General features: G+C 42.3%; 1 long non-coding RNA gene across 1 annotated transcript; it reads left to right on the forward strand.

Moving 5' to 3' along the window:
* The first annotated feature begins 11,387 nt into the window (after positions 1-11,387).
* LOC132210242 (uncharacterized) lies at positions 11,388-16,109 on the forward strand. The gene is made up of 3 exons (XR_009446469.1): positions 11,388-11,485; positions 11,862-11,971; positions 14,962-16,109. It is a non-coding gene; the product is annotated as an uncharacterized LOC132210242 (long non-coding RNA).
* Positions 16,110-16,374: the final 265 nt, after the last annotated feature.

Below are 16,374 nucleotides of genomic sequence, written 5' to 3' on the forward strand. Positions count from 1 at the left end.
AAACCATTTGACCATACTATCTGCACTAGCCTTCAGAATGAGAATATCTCACCCAATACCATTCTCCTGCCTTCTGCCTCTAAGCCTGTACATTGTTCCTTTGCAGCTAATAGACTAATTCCCTTATTGAATAATTTGATTCATGGACAAAGATTATGGTCTGCTTTGTGCAGGATGGCTTTGAGTTGCTTAGTATTTTTGAAGCTGCACTAATCCAGGCAAGTGGGGAGTATTCCATCACATTGCTGACACATGCCTTGTCGATGGTGGGCGGACTGTGAAGTCATTGTAAATTTCCTAGCCTCTGACCTATTGTAGTCACAAAGTTTATATGACTGGTTACATTCAGTATGTGGCCAAAGAAAACTCCAAAATGTTGATCGTGCAGGATGCAATGATGAAAATTCCCTTGATTGTCATTGCAAGTTCCTTAGATTCATTCCTGTTGCAGATGACCATTGCCTGGCAATTGCCTGTAATCATTCCAAGACTGGATCTTGTCAAAGTCTTGCTCTACATGGATATAGACCATTTCAGTGATTGAGGCAAACTGAATAGCCTGGAATATTGTACAATCATCAGGGAATATCTCCATTTCTGACCATCTGAAATAGGCAAGCTCGTTGATAACGCAGCTGAAGGCGTGAGAGGCTGAAGACACCACCCTGAGGAATTCTTGCAGAGATGCCCTCGGGCTGAGATGATTGGACTCCAATAAGCACAATCATCCTCTTTTTTTGATCAGGAGTACTCCAACCAATGTAATATTTTCACACTCATTCAAATTTTGGTCCTGGATACGACACTCCATCCAATGCTTCCTTCATATCACAGGAAAACATTTCCCCGTTTGCTCCCGGTCTGACGACAATTTTATGCAGTGAGTTGAAATGAAAGTTTGAACCCAGTCTGACAGTCAGAGTACTTGAATGGTCTCTTCCCATTGTGAAAGCTCTGGTGTATCAGCAGGTTGACTCACTGTGACTCCTTCCCTGCAGTCAAAGCAGAGTTTCTGCTGTGACTATGTCAGTGAATTCCCAATTTCAGATGGGAACGCGAATCTCTTTCCACATACCTTATGCTTCCATGGTTTCTCTGAGTCAACAGTACATTTATGTTCTGATCGGCTTCATGATCGGCTGAATTCTTGTCCAATCGTAGAACATGTGTATAGCTTCTCTCCAAAGTGAACAGTGATATTTCCTTTAATGTTCAAAATCCAGGAATATTCAGGTTATTATGAATTGGTTGTCTGTCAGATTCTGATCTGCTGTTTGGGTTGAGTTTCCCAACTGCACATCCAATCATGTATTCCTTACAATGCAGAAAGAGGTCATTTGGCCAATCAAGTTTGCACCAACCCGTCGAGAGTCATCCGACTCAGATCTATCTCCTATCCCATTCACATAGCCCTACATTCCCCATGGTTAAACCACCTAACCTATACACTCCTGGAATTAATATGCAATTTAGCATGGCCAATCCACTGGCCTGCACATTTTTGATCTGTGGGAGGAACCCACACTGTCAGCCAAGTCAGGAATCGAAGCCGGGTCCCTGGCCGTCTGAGGCAGCAAGGCGAAACATTGAAACACCGTGCTGCCTCCCTCTAATATTGTCTGTAGCTTATTCATCTGAAATTTTTAAAAAACTGGAAAAAGGAATGCAAGAGAACACACAAAAGCAAAGGGCAGGTTGTGAAATGGAGCTGAATGAAACGATATTTGCGGGGCTGGTCGTCGTGAAATTTGTCGTGAAAGCGGCTGCATTGTCATTCAAAACACAACTCGTTCACTCCCATTGGTTGGAGGACCAGCCGCTCCCGCGCGGCCATACACTCCCGCCTCTCCTTCACTCCCATTAGTTGGGCTAATTGATTGATAACCGTCTCTGCAGATCCAGCCACCCGGTTTGCAATCGCTTTGAGCATGTGCTGCCCACACAGGAAGCCAACTATTGTACTGAGAGCGGTTTCTGAGCCTTTTGGAATTGTGGGTTTTTCTGCATCCATCAGCCAGTATGAACTGGTATTTGCATCTTAAGCTAGAAAATGGATCGATAGCGTTACAGCATTATTCAGGTGAAGGTCTCTCTCCAACCAAAGGCATTTATGAAGCTGTTGGCCAATTATCAATAACAGAGCAAACGTTTTGCTGGAACAGAAAAAGAAATTGCCAGGGAAATGCTGGAGGTGTGGCAGCATCAGAACAGAGAAAGAAGTTACAATTTCAAATTCAGTGGCTCTTTGTCAGAAGTGAAATTGTTTCAGTTTATTACAGTAGCTGTTCTGCTCCAGCTCGTATTTTGGTCAGAGCTTGATTTTTGACCCAGAATTCCACACGAGTCAGGATGTTGTTGATCTTCATTAGCAGGATACCAACCCACTTAGATATTTCACATTTTGAAAAGCGTTGTCCATCCATACTCACCCTTTCTCTGGTCAACAGACTCGGAAAGTTTACTCTGACTCTTCTTCACAGAGGCTGCCAAACCTGGTCAACTTTTCCAGCAACTTGTTTTTGTTCCTGATTTATGGCATCTGCAGTTCTTTAGATTTTTGTGAAGAGTCACTGGACCTAAAATGTTAGCTCTGATTTCTTTTTCTTCTTCACAGATGCTGCCAGGCTTGCTGAACTATTCCAGCAACTTTTCTTTTTGTTCCTTATTTACAGCATCCACAGTTCCTCCAGTTTTTAAAAAAAATATTTTGCATTATATCTGTTCTCTATCTATCTTCTACCCTCCACACAGTTTCCATTTATGTTTACTGAGGATTTCCTATTAGTAGCAAGGACTGTGATCGAATCGGGGTGGTGGTTACATTCCAATGACATCGGAATCATCTCCCAACTGAGAAAGAGCTCGACAATTAATCACAGTTTCTGAGGAGACAAATTAAATGATTTCGGCCATTTTTAGGATGAGAGAACTGGAAAACACTGCCGATGGTTTAAATCTGAAAGACTAATCGTGAATTTGAGTGACAATCAGCAAATCAGGACTCAGTATGATGCACCTCTCCCCCCAAGATCACCAGAGGAATGGGGAGGATTTTCTTTCATTAAACTGCGAGACAGGGACCACTGCAGGAGGTTGGAATCACTAGGAAGGGAGCAATGGGGGAAAAAAAGCAAATGATTGGTTCAGAGAAAGAAGATCTCACAGTGAGATATTGAGGTACTCACTTTGGACTATCCCACTCCTCGGCATGGCTGCATTAAGGATCTGGAAGCTGTGAGATGGAGGTTTGCGCTGAACTGGGCGGGAATTCGGGTGTGAGTGACAGGTCTGTGGGGATATTGAGCCTGAGACTTCGAATTGGTGAGCGTTTCTGAACTGTCTGGCCCTGTATTGGTCGGGTTGATGGATTCCAGTTGTCTGCAAGTGTTAGATTTATTTCATTCCCCATTTTTCTTGCCGTTTCTCCCATTACCACTTACAGGATGCAGACTTGGGGTCTCTAGCGAATGAGGGACTATGGCCTAGCTCAGCGATGATTTGGGTGTGCAGGAAGTATTTGTTGGTAATGGCAGATCCTCCTCCCCAGAATGTCTGGCAGGGTAGAATCGAATCACTCTCCATCAGCAAGGAACCACACAGCCCGCAAAGTTTGGGGTTAGTTTCTTTGGAGCAGAGAGAAGTGAGAGGGGACATAATTGAGATGTTTAAAAGTGATGAGGGACATAGACAGAAGAGGCAGCACGAATAGCTCCCCTTGTTGGAGGGTTCAATGACCTGGGGTATGAACTGAAGGAAAGGACTGAAAGTTTTGCAAACGTGGGAGACTTTTTTTTCACCCGAAGTGTATGGGAATCTGGAACTCATTGCCTGCAAGTGTGGTAGGTGCAGAAATCCTCAGTTCACTTAAGAAGTATTCAGGTACATACTTGAAATACCAAGGAATTGGCAGCGGGTCAGGTGCTGGAAAATGGATTAGAGCAGTTAGTCTGTTGGTGTTTTGACTGGGACAGACTCAATGGGTCGAAGGGTCCCTTTTGTGGCTCTGGATATGTGGACCATGAATCCAGCCACGTCTGTGGGAACAGAAACTGGGTGAATGTTCAGGCCAGTGAACAAGGGGTGGAGGGTGACAGTGAACAAAAGGAATGAGTGGGTGAAGAACAGGAATTATTGACTGACAAAAGGGTTCACGTTGCAAAATCAGAGGGGATGATGGTGCAGAAGTAAAGAGATAAAAGAAGTGTCCGGATGAAGTGTGACTAGCCCGTGAGCAATCCCAAATGCAAATTAAAGACAATCAGTGAGAAAACAGAAAGAAAAGGACAAGATGAAAACCATTTAGACTGAGGTGAGAAGATTTTCTTTTAACCCAGAAAGTGCCGAGTGTGTGAAACTCTTTGCAACAGGACGTGGCTGAGTCGAATACACTCACTGTTTTCCAGGAGGAGTTAGGTATAGTTCTGGAGGCCAAAGGAATCGAAGGATATGTGGTTCCTGACCTGGACGATCAGCCATAATCATACTGGTGAGCAGAACAGGCATGAAGGGACGAGTGGTCTGTGCTTGCTGCTATTTTTGAAGTTTCTATGACTACCACAGAAATGGAGAAGAGCGGCCAGAATAAGTAGGGGGGGGCGGGAGCAACAGCATAATGTATAACTCACTGGGAATGGAGAAATGGGAACAATACAGAGAATGAGGACAGAACAGTTGTTGTTCTGCACCAGAAATGCCCAGACAGAGTCTGCACACCAAGGCCCATCAGGTATCTACAGTCTGTGTTTACAGGGCCATGGGGATGGTGAGGGAGGGTCAATGTGGGATAAGAAACAGGGCAGGAGATTATCCAACACTGATTCCCCCCCACTCCTCCGTCCCACCTAACTGGTTACAGAGGCTCATCTTGGTCTGACCCACTCCTGAACAGGACTGGGTCAAACTTCAGGCAGTTGCCAGCTCATAGATGGCTCTGTCAGCTGTGCGGGGTTGAAGTGGTTCCAGGAACAGGTTTTGAGCGATATAAGTGTAGGCATCTTCCCTGCTCCTCTTCCTCTTCCTCTCATGGCTCTTTTACTGGACCTGTGTTGGTAAGCGTTTCTAAACTCTTTTCTCCCTGCATCCTTCTAATGTACCTGTAGGTGGTCACCGTGAGTAATAGAATTTTAAACGGGTGATGTTTTATCAATGTTTCTTCTGCAGTTATTGTAACAAATCTTTAAAAATAAAAGAACTGCTAACTCCATTTTGCTCCACTAGCTATTTTTTAAATAAAACTCCATTCTTGAATGAGGACAAGTTTAAGGAGCAAGAGACTAGGGAATATGGTCAATCCCCAGGAGTCTGTGAGCAGGTAAGAGCGGACTACGTGAACCATGAGCATCCATGTGCATTCTTTCTGAGAATTCTCACACCGCAATGATGAACGAACACTGATAGGTGTATAAGTTACCCAACAAAATTGACATTTATGTAGCAATCTCAGTACAACGAAATGCTCGCTGGAATTTCACAGACATATGATATCGCAGGATTTGCCACCAAGAGACATAAAGCTGATGATCAAGAACTTTGTCACATGTATCAGCTTTTGAAGGGCAATTTTGAAAAGGAGGGAGAGTTGGAGACGTTTGAGGAGGCAACTACAGAACTGGAGACTGAAGTTCGAGGTTATTAATGGGTTTCTTCATCTATTCTTAGTTCTGAGGAGTAAAGGGATCAAATTGTATGGGCAGAAAGCTCGTTGGCTCCCGAATCTCCCACCTCTGTAGGTTTGTGTAAATACTGACTGATTTTTATGGTATTCATACAGTTTACATTTTAATTTTTCCCCAAGTCTTGGCTTCACAAATGGCCAGATTAATTTCTCTCAATTTCGCAACACGTGTGTGTTCTTCTGTTTTCTCCTGTCTTTTTATTTTCTGTTTGAAAGGTTGGTTTGCAATTTAAGATGCAGATGAAACCATATCCAGATCTGACAGTCTCTGTCTTTATCATAACCAAATTGTTAAAAGGTTTTGAACACTGAAGAAAGAAACAGCATTCGTACTGGGGAGAAGCACACGTTTTCTCTCTGTGTGGAAGAGTCTGTGAAGACTCATCTAAAATGTCAAAACACCAATGCAGCCACAGTGGAGAGAGTGTGGAATTTTTTTTTCACTCATCACAGCTGAAAGCTCACCGACTCAAATCGTGAATTTGAAGGCAGGAATCTGAAATTGTTGTAAAATAATGGATGGGTCAATAGTGCATGGCCTCATTAAGAGGTAAAGTGTTTTTCTTAGCTTAGGGATATATACAGAGAGAGAAAAGAATGTGCCTGCATGTAGCTGATGATGCACAGCCAGTTCTAAAACGGAAACGTGTATCAATTAACTGTGTGATAGGAAACCTTAGGCTTGTTTTGATGTTTTGGCAATGAGCTGAAATCAGCCAATTAATTCAAACCAGTGGGGAGTGCTGTCCATTTTAAACTTTGCATTACTGCTTCTGCAATCAGTCCTGATTTTTTTTTGCATATGTTGTCATTGAAGGTGAAGTGTGTTGTGAGGCACAGATCTAGTAGTTTCATGTTGGTTTCTTTATTGAGGTTGTTGGTCTCCTGGGTTGCCTGCCTACTTTATCATCTTCTATCCTGGTGTCCTTAATGATATTGAGGAATTCCTGGGATGAGTGAATGAGTGGGTAGCATTGGCCAGAAAGTATTTCAATTTGTTGTAGTTCATTGGCAAGTCTATATGTTGGTGTGCCTGTTAGTGGGACAATGGGTCTGAGAGGGACCCCTGGTTTGTGTACCTTGGGGTGTCCATAGAATCGGGATGTGTTGGATCCCTCTGGCTTCATTTTTTATTTTTTTGGTAGTATGCCTTGTAGATGTCTCTAAAGTTGTGTAATTTGTTCAGAGTAATTGTAATCCAGTTCGTGAACGGTGATGCAATTGTATTACTGTTTAAAGTGGACATGCACATATTATTATTGATGAAAGATGCAGTATAGAATCTACGTGTAGATAATTGAGAAACAAGGAAGTAAGAGTGTTATATGGAGCACCAAACTGTAGTGATGTTGAGATGGCTTTAAGCAGGACATCAGAGATGCATGTGGTAAAACAATATCTATCGTTGTGAGAGATGTTAATCTTCATACAGATGTGGTGAATAAAAATAGCCACAATACCATGGACGGGCAATTAGTATAGTGTGTACAGGATGGTTTTCTTGATGAATAGTTTGTGGAACCAACGAGTAAAAAGAACATTTAGATTGGGGTATTTAAGCAATGAGAAATGAATAATCGACAATGTCATCGTGAAAGACCATTTGGGGATGAATGACTGTAAAATAACAGAATTCTTCATGAGGTTGGGTATAATGGATTGAGAAATGTTTCTCACATGATAGTGTTCCAACAATGGCAAACATTCACAGAGCGAATCAGTGAACGACAAAACATGTCATTCCTGTATGCTGCAAGAGGACAAGGAAAAGAACGGCCAAACCATGGCGTAAGTGGCAAGTTAAAGTCAATGTGAGATGTTCAGATTGGCAAGTAAACAAATAGATCTCAGAATTGGGAACGGGTTCGAAGTCAGCAAAGGAGGGCCAAGAGATTAAATAAAAAGGGGAAGTTGAGTATGAGAGTAAACTTGCAGGCATGTAACAACTGACTGGAAACACTCTGTGTGTATATAAAGGGGAAAGCATCGATTGTAACTAATATAGGTCTATTCCAGTCAGAAACGGTGAAATTTATAATGGCACAAGAAATGATTTTAGACAAATTGATGGGATCAAAAGCTCATACATTCCCAGTTGACTTAAAGAAGGGGTCTTCAAAATAATGGATGCATTGCTGGCTATCTTCCACAATTTCTTTGACACTTTGACAGTCCCTCCAGACTACAGGGTAGTTACTGTAATCATAAGATTTAAAAGGGAAGAGAAAAACCCTTTAATTATGGACCAGTGAGTTTGAGATAAATCTTATGGAAGATGCACAATTCCATTGCCAAGAATTTTGGAGCACAGTACGCAGAATACAATAACAGAAGCAAACAGTCTCCATAGATTTGCAAAAGGGAAATCATTCTTGACAAATCTGATGTTTGCCTTTCAGGATGTCACGAGTAGAGTTGATCATGGTGACCCAGTAGAGGTGTTTCTTAGGTTTTATGAAGACCTTTGAAGAATCGATTAGAGATTAATGTGTACGGTTGAAATGCAGGGGATTGGGGGGAGTGTAATGAGTTGGTTACGAAACTGGTCAGCACGTAGTCAACGTGGATTCAAAGTAAATGTGTCTTTTGCCTAATGTCAGACAGTAACTAGTGGGGTATAACAGGGACCTGTTCTTGAACCCCAGCTATTCACAATGTCAGACAGTAACTAGTGGGGTATGACAGGGGTCTGTTCTTGAACCCCAGCTGTTCACAATGTATGCTGCTGATTTAGATAAGGAAACTAAATATAATTTTTCAAACTTTTTAGATGGCACAAAGCTGGGTGCATACATGTTGCAGTGTGATTTGGAGAAGCTTTGTAAGTGAAAATTAATATTGGTTACGTTATATTTGGATAAATGTAAGCCTATCCATTTTGTAGCAATAAAAAAAACAAGGCAGATTATCGTTTGAATGGCACATGCAGTGTTAACGAGACCAGAGGATCCTTGCGCACCAGTTGCTGACAGTAAGTGCACAAGTGCAGCAGGCGGTAAGGGAACAAATTATCTGTTGGCCTTTGTAGAGTGAGGATCCAAATACAGGAACAAGAATGCCTAGCTGCAACTGCACAGGGCCTAACTAAGTCCACACCTGTTATATTGTGTACAGTTTTGGCATGCCTATCCGAAAAAAAGTGTTCTTCCTTTCGACAGAGTTCAGCATGTGTTTACCAACTTGACTCCTGGGACGGTAGGAATAACGTATGAAGAGAGATTGAGTCGGTTAAAATTGTATTCACCGGAGGATAGAAGAATGAGGGGATCACATTGAAATCTCCAAATTCCAAACAGGACTGGGCAGGTTAGATACAGGAAGAATGTTCCAATGGTGGGGAATTACAGAACAAGGGGCCACCGTTTAAGGATATGGGGTAAATATTTTAGGACTGAGATGAGGAGAAACACCATCACCTGGAGAGTGCCTGGAAGTGCATTCCTTTTTTCTCTCCCTTTCAAAATAAATTGATCTCCATCTCTTGTTTTCACGGTCTCTTCCTGATACCACACTTGCTTAACAGGGACCCATTTAGGAACAGCTTCCCAAGCAGATAACAGACGTCTCATTTCATTCAGTCAAATGTCTCAGCTTTTACTTAAATTTTGATCTTTTGAGCTGACACCTGAATGTCTGTGAATAGCATCAATATGACTATACATGTACATGTCAGCACTAGGAGCAGGTATGTGCCATTTAGCCACTCTCGCCTGCTTGGTCATGAAATAAAATCATGTCTGAACTGCGTGTAGCTTCAACTCCACAAGCTATCTATCATAATAACCTTTGACTCTCTTGTTGACCATCAATATATTTAGCATTAATATTAAAAAAACCTACCTCCTTCATCTTAGATAGTCGCCCACCAATGTTTATTTGTTAATGTGTTTGTGGGATGTGAATGTTGGTAGCTGGCCAGCATTTATTGCCCATCCCTCATTGTCCTTGAGGGAGTTGTGGTGAGCTGGCTTCTTGAACTGCAGTGGTCTTAGTTTTATAATTCGCCCCACTATGTTGTTTGGGAGGGAATTCCAGAATTTTGACACAGCAACTGTGAAAGAATTGCGATACATTTCCAAGTCAGGATACTGAGTGATCAGCATGGGAAATGGCAGTCATTGGTTTTCCTGTGTATCAGCTGACCCAAAACCCATTGCTGTAACTGAAGGTTGGTGGTGGAGGGAGTGGATGTTTATGGGTGTAGTGCCAGTGATGTGGTTTGCATTGTCCTGGATGGTCTCAAGCTTCTTCAGGCTTAATGGAGTTACGCCCATCCAGTGGGAAGTTATTCCATTTCACTTTTATAGAAGATGGACAGGCTTTGGGAAGTCAGCAGGTGAGTTACTCACGGCAGTATTTCATCGGTTTTGACCTACACTTGTATTCACTGTGTATCTGTGGTAAGTCTAGTTGAGTTTCTGGTAAATGGGATCCACCCGCATGTTAACAGTGGGGCATTTAGTGACGGTAATGCCATTGAATGTCAAAGGATTGTGATTATATTTTGTCTTTTTGAGAATGTCATTGATTGCCATTTAAATGGAGCAAATGATATCTGTCACTTGTTAGCCCAAGCCACGATAGTGTCCAGTTCTTTGGACTTGTACTTCTTTACTGTGTCTCCGAAATCTTCTCTCTCCACAAGGCAAGCAGCATTTCTGGACGCTCTTTCTCTTTGCAGAGAAAAGAAAAGTAACATCTTGAAACAAAGGATAGAAGTGCTGACTTGATTTGTTCTTGGAGCTGTCATCTAACTCTTGTGCTAAGCCTGACGGACAGATTAAACACGGAAGATGTTTCCACTAGTGTGTGGACACACACAAAAAAAGATACGAGTCACAAATGAATTGATTGTACAATTCAGAAATCAGTTCTTTGACTGAGTATAAAACAAGAAGATATTGGAAATACTCAGTCTCAACGATAAGTCTCTGGCTTGAGAAAAAGAGTTAATTTTCCCTTTCTGTGGACTGATGCAGAGAAGTCATATAATATAAAGTGCATTTCTCTCTCAACTATTGCTGAATATTTCGAGTTGATTGAGTCTGCTTTTGTTTATTCAAAGAGTGCTGAGACAATGAAACACATTACAGAAGTGATTGACATCTCAGTCTCTTCTGAAACTCGTGCGTAACATTTCACGCTTGCCTGAACATCTTAAACTACTGACATATCAGCACAGTCATCCCACAGGAAGACTCTTCACACTTTAGTTTGAGAATGCATTTATTTAGTTTCCTACCTGACATCGTTCAGCTTTGAAATTTGAAATGATTTTATCACCAATAAATGCATTTTTCTTGCGGCGAAATTCAAATATTCTACACAGGAAAGGTGTATATTTTGTTCACTTTATCCGTTGAGTGTGTGTTCATATCTCTTTGTTCTGCTGTTTATTAGAACCAGGACAGACAGGGACCATGCACTTGTATCAATGGATTCCTGCATCTTTCGTCCTGGCATATTCCTTCATATCTTCGTTATATCAATATTGCTGCTCAATGGCAGCGTGTTTTTCCCAGCATTCTGGGCGGGAATGCATTTGCCCAGGTAACAAAGTGTGAAGCTGGATGAACACAGCAGGCCAAGAAGCATCTTAGGAGCACAAGAGCTGATGTTTCAGACGCACACGAGTTATCTCAGATTCACCAGCATCTGCAGTCTCCATTATCTCTGAATGTATACGCCCACTTGTGCGCGCGCAATCTGACGCGTTTCAAACATGCGCAGTACCGGAGGCAAAGGAGAGCCGGAGGAATCGGATAAGGAACAGGCGCGATAAGGATTTGAAAGGTGAAAATTAGAAATCGAGTGAGTGAGTATTTCACTAATTGGGCGGAGAGGCTTTTTAAAATCTGACAGTAGCCACCGTCACTGAATTGAAAAATACCGATCCCGGTTTTGTCACGAATAGACTGGAATTGCTGAATTCCTTTGTTTCGCGAGACAGGGCTGGGCGCCGCCATGTTTATTGGGGGCAATGTTTTCTGAGCCGTGTGAGTCCGCCATCTTTATCCGGGGTCAACTGGAAGCGGAGCGCGCGCATGTCCTTTACTTGTTGGGAACGGGGCGAGGGGAAGGCGAGCAGGATTTACGAACAGCAACTTCAAACCAAGAGAAATGCTTTTCTTTTTCTGTTCTGAATCTCTATCCTGGATTGATCGTGATGGATTTTACACTCTTACAGATCAATGTCAGCAGAGGAATTTGGCAGACTTGAACCTCAGACCAAACTGTGAAAGAGTAACTTGATTGAGGATCTGAATATTATCAGCATCTGAATGTGGGTGCGTTCAGGTATGTGTCTGTGTGCCTGTGGGAAAAGATTTAAGATATCAGAAATTGAGATACACTATCTGTGGTTAGCTGTTTTTAGTTCTCGGACTTGCTGTCAGGAACGGTCTAACAACGATGGAGTGCATGTAGCACAGATTCCCCTGATTGATAACTGAATCTGTAGGTTTAGAATACAAGAAGGACCATATAAAACAATCAAAAAGTGCAAACCATTCAGCCCATGCCAAATGTCTGGAGCAATCCAGTCAGTCCTATTCCCTTGTTTTATCCCTGCACCTTTGCCTTTTTCTCTCAAATGCTGGTTCAGTATTTTTTTGGAATCAATCAGCATCAAATTTTCTCTGACGAATTAATCTATTTTATTACTTTCGAATATCTGTGCATGTGAATCCCTCAGACTCTGCACACTCTTTAGTGTTGTGTTATTGCCTCTTCCTATCCCTTCTGCTAAAACACATCACTTCATTCTGAGAGAGGTATCCCTGGAAATTGATTAATAAGAAATATTTTTGATCAAAGTTTTAGGAATATGATTAGTGACTGATAGCGGAGTTACAGAGAAACTATTTCCACTGAGTGGGGAATTGACGATGAGAAGTAACAGTCTGAACATGACATCAGTACCAGCATATTTCCAGGTCAAGTTTTCCAGATGCTTATAATTGTTTGATGGTGCAGGGACTGCAGAATTCCACATTCAATCTGGAAGATTGAAAAGTGTCAAATTGAAAGAAAGCTGCTGTGCCTTCAGGTCATGCGAGCTCCATTAGAATGGTGCAGTAGTCCATCAGGGCAAACTGGTACAAAGGATGATGTCACATGAGCTGGAGAGATAGCTACATCGAAGACAGTGTGTAGCAGTGGAAAGATACTGTTCAGAATGGAGGGTTTTGATTAGTGGTGTTCCACAGGAATCAGTGCTGGGACCTCTGCTGTTTCTGGTCTACATAAATAACTTGGAAGAACACGTGGCTGGTCTAATCAATAAGTTTGCGGACAATACAAAGGTTGGTAGAGTTGCGGATAGTGAGAAGGATTGTCAGATGATACAGCAGAGTATAAATAAATTGGAGTTATGGGCAGAAAGATGACATGTAGTTTAATCTGGACAGATATGAGGGGATGTAATTTGGAAAGTCAGGTACAGGTTTAAATTATAGAGTAAATGACAGAACTCTTAGGAACATTGATATGCAGATGGATCTGGGTGTGCAGGTCCACAGGCTACTGAAAGTGATGGTGCACGTAGATAATTTAGTATAAAAGGCCTTTGGTTTGACTGCCTTCATTGGAAGGTGCAATGGCGATATGGACAGGCAAGTCATGCTGCTGCTTCGTAGAACTCTAGTTAGGCCACACTTAGAATATTGCATTCAGTTCTGGACATCACATGTGGATGTGGATGCTTTGGAGAGGGTATAGAATAGGTTTCCCAGGATGTTGCATGGTTATGGGGGAGTTTAGCATTGAAGAAAGGTTGGAAAGACTCGGTTTGTTTACACTGGGACGCAGCAGGTTGAGAGGGTAGCCTGAGAGAAGTTTATAAGATCGTGAATGGCATGGATAGAGCGGAATGTATGACACTTTTTTTCCCGAGGGCAGAGGGATAAATTACTAGAGGACACAAGTTCAAGCTGCAGGGGGAATGTGTGAAAGAGATAAGCAAGGCAAGCTTTTCACACAAAGGTTGCTGAGTTCCTGAAACGTGTTGCCACAGGAGGCAATGGAAGCAGACGCAGCAGCAGCAGTCAAGAAGCACCTGACTGAATACATGAACAGGAAGGGAAGAGAGGAATGTGGATCCTGTGAATCAAGGCATTTTTAGCATGGAGGGTTAGAATGTGCAGGCATAGGCTTGGAGTGCTAAAGGGCTGGTTCCTGTGCTATGTTGTTCTTTGTTCTTAACAGAGGATTTTGTCTGGGTTGGGAAGTTAAAATGAAAGTCATGGCGCAGCTTGCAAACTGAATGGATTTTTTTTTTCTGCAGAATAATAGCCCAATCTGTATGTGCTATTCACTATGTAGTACAGTCTCCGTCATAAGCAGTGAGGACAGTAATTAAAATGTGTAAGGTACAAATGATTCATCATTTATTTTCTTCTTGCAAAAACTTGAAGATAGCCTGAAGAAAGATGTTATTTGCAGAGTAGGTTATATGATACAGAAAATCATTGGCAAAGTATTACATTCTAACTGAACTAGAGGCTAAAATAAACTCTGACTGTCAGAATGAACACTGTCCCTATTTTTCAGCAGGTTTAATTTTTAATAAAATGCATTCTGACATATTGAGCAAGTCAATAAACTTTTCCAGTCTGAATCTGCTGCTAAGAGTCCTGGAAGTGATGGTTTTCCCATGCACCACCTGATCTTGTGTTTCCGTCTGGTGAGTTTGGGAGGTTGTTAGAGTTACTGGCAGATGAATTAGATTACCTACAGTGTGGAAACAGGTCCTTCGGTCCAACAAGCCCACACTGCCCCTTGAAGCATCCCACCCAGACCCAGACCCATCCCCCAATAACCCACACACCCCTGAACACTACGGGCAGTTTAGCATTGCCAATCCACCGAGCTTGCACATCCTTGGACTGTGGGAGGAAACCCACACAGACAGAGGGAGAATGTGCAAACTCCACTGTCAGTCGCTCAAGGCTGGAATCGAGCCCAGGTCCCTGGTGCTGTGAGGCTGCAGTGCTAACGACCGATCCACCGTGCTGCCCATATGAAGCCCATCTCCATTAATGCTCTCCCTATTTCTCAGTTTTCCCACAAAGAACACCTTTATGCAGCCCCAGATTTGGCAGCCAGTTCCTTTCACTGAAGCTTAATACTGAACCAGTTCTATTGTTATAACAATCCAAGAGCTTTCACGGTCGCATTGTCCACTGTCTATCGCACAAATGATAAGATGTATTCAGTCCAGTTTTAAAGTTCTGCCTTTTTCTCTGTGGGTCACATTTACTTCTTACTGTCTGTCATTCATTTTACAGAAAGTTGGAGCATTTGCAGTCAGTGAACTCAAATCTCGCTGCAGATTCTAACGGAAATGTTGAATTCATCATGTCTTGAATATCATCAGGCTTTGATCATGGAAGCCAAAACCAGTGTTCACACTGAGAAACCATGGAAATGTGAGGACTGTGAGAAGGAATTCAAATATCTATCTTCCCTGGAAAGTCATCAGATTGGTCACACTGGAGAGAGACCGTTCACCAGCCCTGACTGCGGAAGGGGATTAATTTGATCATCCAGTCTGCTGAAACACCAGCAAGTTCATATAAGAGAGAGGCAGTTCATCTGCTCTGAGTGTGCGAAAGGATTCACTCACTCATCCCATCTGCTGACTCACCGGCACGTTCACACTGGGGAGAGACCTTTAAAATATCCACACTCTAGGAATTGCGAGAAAAGTTCGCGAGAACTAATATCTCACATTATTGAGAAACCATTCAGGTGCTCTCACTGTGCGTCTCGGTTCAAGCGATCATCTGAACTCCCAATACACCAGCGCATTCACACTGGGGAGAGACCGTTCATCTATTCCATATGTAGGAAGTGTTTTATTCACTCATCTGACCTGGTGAAACACCAGAAAGTTCATTCTAATGAGAGACCTTTTCAATGTTCAGACTGCAGGAAATGCTGTAAATGTTCTGGAGAACTGATGTCCCATCAACATGTTCACACTGTTGAGAGCCCAATAAGATACTCTCATGATGGGACTGGGTACAGATGAATATGTGACCTCGCTGTACACCAATGCATCCACACAGGGGAGATACCATTCACTTGCTTCATGTGCAGGAAGATATTCGTCAGATCATTTGTACCTGCTGAAACACGAGCAAGTTCATTCTGACCAGAGAATGTAGGAAATGGTATAAAGATTCTGAACAATTAGCCCCCATGAACTTGTTCACATTATTGAAATAACTTTGAATGTTCAGATTGCAGAAAATGCTTTAAAAGTTCTCAACAATTGATGATCCATCAATGTGTTTACACAGGTGAGAGACTGTTCCAGTGCTTTCACTTTCAAACTGGGTTCAGGTGATCATTTCGCCTCATTGTATGCCAGTGATGTCATACTGGGGAGAGATTGTTTGCCTGCATTGAATGTGGGAAGGGATTCACTCAAACACCCGACCCCCCCCCCTCCCGCCCCCCGCGAAACATGAGTGAATTCACAAATGACCACAGTGGTTGCATTTTGCTATTAATTATGTTCGGTAATGAACACATTTCATTGTTGTCTGTTTCTACTGAGGTTAAATTGACTTTCCTGAAAATATAGGTTTTTATTTCTGGGTAAAAAGCAAATAAATTAGCTTTGTATTTAACACAAAACTTACATTTTGTTTTCAAATGTCCCAAGCACAAGTTAGTTTCTTTTGGCCTTCTTA

This window comes from Stegostoma tigrinum, chromosome 11 (genome assembly GCF_030684315.1).
Source record: "Stegostoma tigrinum isolate sSteTig4 chromosome 11, sSteTig4.hap1, whole genome shotgun sequence".
NCBI classification, from domain to species: Eukaryota; Metazoa; Chordata; class Chondrichthyes; order Orectolobiformes; family Stegostomatidae; genus Stegostoma; species Stegostoma tigrinum.